An 8,238-nucleotide genomic window follows, 5' to 3' on the forward strand; every position below is an offset into this window, starting at 1 on the left:
ACCTGCTTCCACTGGTCCATCCCTTGGGTATAACCTCCTTCACTGGCCCGTCCCTCGGGTATAACCTCCTTCACTGGTCTGTCCCTCGGGTATGACCTCCTTCACTGGCCCATCCCTCGGGTATGACCTGCTTCCACTGGTCCATCCCTTGGGTATAACCTCCTTCACTGGCCCGTCCCTCGGGTATAACCTCCTTCACTGGTCTGTCCCTCGGGTATGACCTCCTTCACTGGTCTGTCCCTCGGGTATGACCTCCTTCACTGGCCCATCCCTCGGATATAACCTCCTTCACTGGTCCATCCCTCAGGTATGACCTTCACTGGCCCGTCCCTCGGGTATGAGCTTCTTCATTGGCCCATCCCTCGGGTATAACCTCCTTCACTGGCCCATCCCTCGGGTATGACCTTCACTGACCCATCCCTCGGGTATAACCTCCTTCACTGGCCCATCCCTCAGGTATGACCTGCTTCCACTGGCCCGTCCTTCGGGTATGACCTGCTTCCACTGGCCCGTCCCTCGGGTATGACCTGCTTCCACTGGTCTGTCCCTCGGGTATGACCTCCTTCACTGGTCCGTCCCTCGGGTATGACCTCCTTCACTGGCCCATCCCTCGGGTATAACATCCTTCACTGGCCCATCCCTCAGGTATGACCTGCTTCCACTGGCCCGTCCTTCGGGTATGACCTGCTTCCACTGGCCCGTCCCTCGGGTATGACCTGCTTCCACTGGTCTGTCCCTCGGGTATGACCTCCTTCACTGGTCCGTCCCTCGGGTATGACCTCCTTCACTGGCCCATCCCTCGGGTATAACCTCCTTCACTGGCCCATCCCTCAGGTATGACCTGCTTCCACTGGCCCGTCCCTCGGGTATGACCTGCTTCCACTGGCCCGTCCCTCAGGTATGACCTGCTTCCACTGGTCCGTCCCTCGGGTATGACCTCCTTCACTGGTCCATCCCTCGGGTATGACCTCCTTCACTGGCCCATCCCTCGGGTATAACCTCCTTCACTGGCCCGTCCCTCGGGTATAACCTCCTTCACTGGTCCGTCCCTCGGGTATGATCTTCACTGGCCCGTCCCTCGGGTATGACCTCCTTCACTGGCCCATCCCTCGGGTATAACCTCCTTCACTGGCCCATCCCTTGGGTATAACCTCCTTCACTGGTCTGTCCCTCGGGTATGACCTCCTTCACTGGCCCATCCCTCGGATATAACCTCTTTCACTGGCCCATCACTCAGGTATGACCTGCTTCCACTGGTCCGTCCCTCGGGTATGGCCTGCTTCCACTGGTCCATCCCTCGGGTATGACCTCCTTCACTGGCCCGTCCCTCGGGTATGACCTCCTTCACTGGCCCATCCCTCGGGTATGACCTACTTCCACTTGCCCATCACTCGGGTATGACTTGCTTCCACTGCCCCATCCCTCAGGTATGACCTACTTCCACTGGCCCGTCCCTCGGGTATGACCTACTTCCACTGGCCCGTCCCTTGGGTATGACCTGCTTCCAGTGGCCCATCCCTCGGGTATGACCTACTTCCACTGGCCCGTCCCTCGGGTATGACCTACTGCCACTGGTATATCCCACCTACCTGACGTCAGTATATAAGCACCAATCTTCCCGCCAGTGCTTCAGAGTCCTCAAGACTACGGTGCTCTTCACCAACCACAAGGCTGAGGGACTAATTACCTCGTTTGTATATAATTCTACATTCTTAACATTATATCCTTGTACTGAAAAAGCCACTGGTTGGCGAAGCTTCTACAAATAAATTGACCTAGATGTTGCACACGTCTCATTCTTTATCTTGTCAGTACTGTACGTCATTCACATACAGACGTAGAATGAGAGATATCACTGTACATTAGTGGATGATGGGTATAAACAAAAGTGATATTAAAGTACTGAGGATATCGACTCAAGTAAGAGCCAGAAATAACGGATTTAAATTAGATAAATTTAAATTTGGGAAGAACGTAGGTAACTTCTTAGAATTCACTTCACCTCCCAAAACAACATAAATAATATATACTACCGCCACCATCAACCCAAAATTTGACAAGTTTTATAAATTGCCTCAGAACTAAAGTTGTCTCAATCTCATTATAATGTGCTAAAATATGATAATGTAACTACCCTTGTTGATATATAAAAAATCAATATTCAATTCGAGCCAACTAAGATATATATGTCTAGTATTAAGCAGTTTGTAAATCATTAGGTTTAGTCTGCCCGAAATGCCTCGGCATGACAGTGGTTTTCTTTGCTCTTGTAAATCATTACTGAAATTACACATTGTAAACTATGCATGGTAATAGACTCATTGCATATCAGTTACATATTGTAAACTTTGCAAAGTAATAAAAATTTGAATTTGAGAGTACTGGTTTTCAGACAGAGTTGTGGATTGCGTGGAACAATCTGCCTAGTAGTGTGATGGAGGCTAGGACCTGGGGTACCTTTATAAAGAGATTGGAAAAATATATCAATCAAAAGGGATGGGTTTGTTTAGTACCTGAGATGAATATAAAAATGATATACAAATTCTTGGGTAGCTTTGGGAAAAGGTTCAATAAATACATGGGTGGCTTTGATAAGGACCTGCCTTGTATAGGCCAGTAGGCCTGCAGCAGTGTTCCTCCATTCTTATGGTCTTATCGCTGATACGTAAGTGCATTAGATGTAGGTCACACTGTACTGTTCTTTTCGTGTGCATTGACGTAGAGGGGGTTGAGCATAAGGGACACAGGGATACCCTGATTGGAAGGCGACACAAAAACAAGTGAGGTGACCTGTACTTAGCTCAGTGAGGACGTGTCGAGTGTGCTCTCTACGGACTGAACCAAGATGCCCTCCATCGAGCAACTTTACCAGCAGCTTAAGGAAGAATTGAGGATGGCGAAGATGGAGATTCGGCGACTGACCGAGGAAAACAAGAAGATTCGTAGTAATCCTCCTGTTTTGAGTCCTCAGGTCAAGAAGGGAAACTGATCAGTGGCTGGACACCATGGAACGAAGTAGACGATCAAGAAGGCGAATGGAAAGGTAGAAACGATGAAGAAGAAAGAACTGCTGTGGAAACTGTTGTGAAAACATCTAATGCATTCTCCGTGCTACCCAATGTGAGTCGACTACTGGGAACGTCAGGACGAACAACTCCAAGGAAGGTAAGAATATTGTTGTTGTTGGGGATAGTCAAGTTAGGTATATGGATAGGGCGTTCTGCTTGAAGGACAGGAGTAGGAGACAGAGGGTTTGCTTTCCTGGGGCTGGGATGGAGGATATTGTTAGCCGTCTGGATGACATCATGAGAGGTAATAGGAGCAATCCTATTATCTGTCTCAGTGCTGGAGGCAACGATGTTGGCAGACGTAGGAGTGAAGATCTGATTAGCAGGTATAGGTCAGCAATAGAAATAATTAGGAGGAAGGGTGGGAACCCTGTCATATGTGGTATTTTGCCAAGGAGAGGAGTTGGAAATGAATGGTTGTCCAGGGCAATTGGTGTCAATTGCTGGCTGGACAAATACTGTAAGGAAAATGCGGTAACATTCATTGACAACTGGGACCTCTTCTATGGCAGAAATGACATGTATGCCAGGGATGGGGTTCACTTATCTAGGTCTGGGGTGGGGGCACTGGCAACTGCAGTGGAGGGAGCAGTTAGGACTTTAAACTAGGAATAGTTAGTGGTATGGGTTTTGACAGGAAAACATTGAAGTCCCAGTGTAGTAATATTACGAGTTCTAGGGGAACTAGTAATAAGCAGAACGAGGTAGATATTGAAAAACCAGTGACACTAGGTGATAAGGACAGTAATAGGTTTAGCAGAAAAATAGAAATGAGTAGGAAGGGTAAAGAGAAAGGAGAGTCTTTCAATGTTTATTATGTTAATAGCCGTAGTGCTAGGAATAAGATGGACGAGTTGAGATTAGTTGCTAGTGCAGGTAACATTGATGTATTTGCCTTAACTGAGACGTGGTTTAATTGAAAAAGTCGGGACATGCCTGCGGAATGTCACATTCAGGGTTTTAAATTGTTCCAAGTAGATAGAAGTGTCGGGAAGGGGGGTGGGGTGGCATTGTATGTCCGAGATCGCTTGAACTGTTGCATAAAAACGGGTATTAAGTCTGAAGTAACACATACAGAGTCTGTTTGGATAGAATTTTCAGAGGGGCATGAAAAACTGATTTCAGGAGTGATATACCGTCCCCCAAACTTAGATAGGGACCAAGGGAGACTACTATGGGAGGAAATTGTTAAGGCCACAAGGCACGATAATGTAGTAATTCTAGGAGACTTTAACTTTAGTCATATTGGAATTTCTTGACTGGGAATTTGGAATCATACGACTTCTTAGAAGTTGTTCAGGAATGTTTTTTGAAGCAGTTTGTGACAGAACCTACAAGGGGTAATAACCTGCTTGACTTAGTTCTGGCAAACCATGAATCCCTTGTTAATAATTTAGAAATTTCAGAGGAACTGGGTGCTAGCGACCACAAATCAATTACATTTAGCATTGAATGGAAGTATGATAGTAGGGATAACTCAGTAACAGTCCCAGATTTTCGCTTAGCAGATTACGATGGGCTTAGAGAACACTTATCTGTTGGCTGGGGTAACGAAGAGAGCTATCAATATGACAGTTTTCTGAACACTATACATGCTGACCCCTCAAGGAAGGTTCCTTGATGTTGGTGAGGGGCTCTTGATTTAGGGAATTGGATCTGTGCTCCAGTTCCCCGAATTAAGCCTGAATGCCTTCCACATCCCCCCCCAGGCGCTGTATAATCCTCCGGGTTTAGCGCTTCCCCCTTGATTATAATAATAATATACATGCTGAAATTAAGACACATGTGCAACATCTGGGTATCTTTATTGTAGACGTTTCGCCATCCAGTGGCTTTATCAATACAAATTCTAGGACATAACTTGAAGACAGTAGGACTATGTACAGAAGATGAGGTAATCAGTCCCTCAACCTTGAAGTAGGTGCGAAGAGCACCGTAGTCGTGGAGATTCTGAAGCAGAAGCAAGGCGTCTGACGCTTATATAGTAACGTCAGGTGTAGCAGACGAAGGCATAGTCACTGACTATGCCTTCGTCTGCTATACATGCTGCTCAAAGAACGTTTATACCGTATAAAGAAATTAGATCAAATAGAAATGACCCAAAATGGATGAATAATAGGCTGAAATATCTACTAGGGCATAAGAAGGGAATTTATAGGCGTATCAAAAGAGGTGAAGGTCATCTTATGAATCAGTATATTGACATTAAGAGGGACATTAAAAAGGGGATAAGAAAAGCTAAAAGGAACTATGAAATTAAAGTTGCTAGGGATTCGAAAACTAACCCAAAAAGTTTTTTCCAGGTCTATAGAACAAAAGTTAGAGATAAGATAGGTCCCCTTAAAAATAACTCTGAGTATCTTACTGACAAAGAGAATGAAATGTGTTCGATTTTAAATAATTATTTTCTTTCAGTTTTTACACAGGAAGACACTAACAATATTCCAGTAATTAATTTTTATAATGGGCCTGAAGAAGATAAATTATGTAACATCACAGTCACTAGTGAAATGGTTGTGAAGCAGATAGACAGACTGAAGCAAAATAAGTCGCCGGGTCCTGATGAGGTTTTTTCAAGGGTTCTTAAGGAATGCAAAATGGAACTCTGTGAACCATTAACTAATATTTTTAATTTATCTCTTCAAACAGGTGTAGTGTCTGATATGTGGAAGATGGCTAATGTAATTCCTATTTTTAAAACAGGGGACAAGTCGTTACCGTCAAATTACCGCCCAGTAAGCCTGACCTCAATTGTAGGCAAATTACTAGAGTCAATTATAGCTGAGATTATAAGAAGCCATCTCGATAAGCATAGCTTGATTAATGATACTCAGCATGGATTCACGAGAGGCCGTTCTTGTCTACCTAATTTATTAACTTTCTTCAGTAAAGCTTTTGAGGCTGTTGACCACGATAAAGAATTTGATATTATTTACTTAGATTTTAGTAAGGCTTTTGATAGACTCACGAAATCGTAATGACAAGATTGCAAACAAACCATACCACGGGCGGGATTTGAACCCGCGGTCAGATTCGTCTGTAAAATCTTGCATTTGTGGTCACAGTGGTGCCTATGCTAACCTTCCTATGGTGTAGAAATATACCTAGTTGGACGAATCTTATTGTGGCTAGCTGGTCCAGTGGCTAACGCGACGGTCTGGAGTTTTGAGACTCTCTGACCGCGGGTTCAAATCCCGCCCGTGGTATGGTTTGCTTTTGATAGTTCCACACCAAAGACTGTTAAAGAAAGTGGCAGCTCATGGCATTGGGGGAAAAGTGCTCTCGTGGATCGAGTCATGGCTCACGGACAGGAAGTCATGGCTCACGGACAGGGGTTAAATCCGAGTGGGGATCTGTAACAAGTGGTGTACCACAGGGATCAATCTTAGACCCGTTGTTGTTTACAATATATATCAATGACCTTGATGAGGGTATTACTAGTGATATGAGCAAATTCGCCGATGACACAAAGATAGGTAGGATAATTGATTCACACGTAGATGTTAGGGAACTTCAGGAGGATTTAGACAATCTCTATTCTTGGTCAGAAAAGTGGCAGATGCAGTTCAATGTAGATAAATGCAAGGTTCTGAAGCTTGGGAGTGTCCATAACCCTAGCACTTATAAGTTAAATGATGTAGAACTTAGCCATACAGATTGCGAAAAGAACTTGGGGGTTATGGTGAGCAGCAACCTTAAACCAAGACAGCAATGTTTGTAGATGATTGGTTCAGAGAACCGACATGTTGATAAATTAGACACATGTGCAACTCTTGGGTATCTTTATTGAGGAAACGTTTCGCCACACAGTGGCTTCATCAGGGACTGATTACCTCATTCTCCTCCTGTTCTTCAAGATTCTCCTTTGTATGGACTGATGAAGCCACTGTGTGGCGAAACGTTTCCTCAATAAAGATACCCAAGAGTTGCACATGTGTCTAATTTATCAACATGTCGGTTCTCTGAACCATTCATCTACAAACCTGTCAGACACTGCAACTTCTTGGGATCTTAATACTTGGGAATTCTTCGCTTGCCTAATTCTTGGGCACGACCTACTTCAACATTGAACAAATGGTACACGACCTATGACTGCTGCACCTCTCCTGTCAACGGTTTATAAGCTCCTTCTCAGCACGTATGCCGTATTCTATTCAAGATTGATGGACTGACCACATCGACTCAAGGTTGAGGGACTGATTACCTCATTCTCCTCCTGTTCTTCAAGATTCTCCTTTGTATGGACTGATGAAGCCACTGTGTGGCGAAACGTTTCCTCAATAAAGAAACCCAAGAGTTGCACATGTGTCTAATTTATCAACATGTCGGTTCTCTGAACCATTCATCTACAAACCTGTCAGACACTGCAACTTCTTGGGATCTTAATACTTGGGAATTCTTCGCTTGCCTAATTCTTGGGCACGACCTACTTCAACATTGAACAAATGGTACACGACCTATGACTGCTGCACCTCTCCTGTCAACGGTTTATAAGCTCCTTCTCAGCACGTATGCCGTATTCTATTCAAGATTGATGGACTGACCACATCGACTCAAGGTTGAGGGACTGATTACCTCATTCTCCTCCTGTTCTTCAAGATTCTCCTTTGTATGGACTGATGAAGCCACTGTGTGGCGAAACGTTTCCTCAATAAAGAAACCCAAGAGTTGCACATGTGTCTAATTTATCAACAGCAATGCCTAAGCGTACGTAATAAGGCAAATAGATTACTGGGATTTATATCAAGAAGTGTAAGCAACAGAAGTCCAGAGGTCATACTGCAGCTTTATACATCATTAGTAAGGCCTCACCTAGATTATGCAGCTCAATTCTGGTCTCCATATTACAGAATGGACATAAATTCGTTAGAAAACATTCAGCGTAGGATGACTAAATTAATACATAGCATTAGAAATCTTCCTTATGAAGAAAGATTGAAGACTCTTAAGTTACATTCACTTGTTAGACGAAGAATGAGGTGAGACCTGATCGAAGTGTATAAGTGGAAGATAGGTATTAATAAAGGGGATATTAACAAGGTCTTGAGGATATCTCTCCAAGAGAGAACCCGCAGTAATGGATTTAAATTAGACAAGTTTAGATTTAGAAAGGACATAGGAAAGTATTGGTTTGGAAATAGGGTAGTTGATGAGTGGAACAGTCTACCTA

Source organism: Cherax quadricarinatus, unplaced genomic scaffold, assembly GCF_038502225.1.
Source record: "Cherax quadricarinatus isolate ZL_2023a unplaced genomic scaffold, ASM3850222v1 Contig13, whole genome shotgun sequence".
NCBI lineage: Eukaryota > Metazoa > Arthropoda > Malacostraca > Decapoda > Parastacidae > Cherax > Cherax quadricarinatus.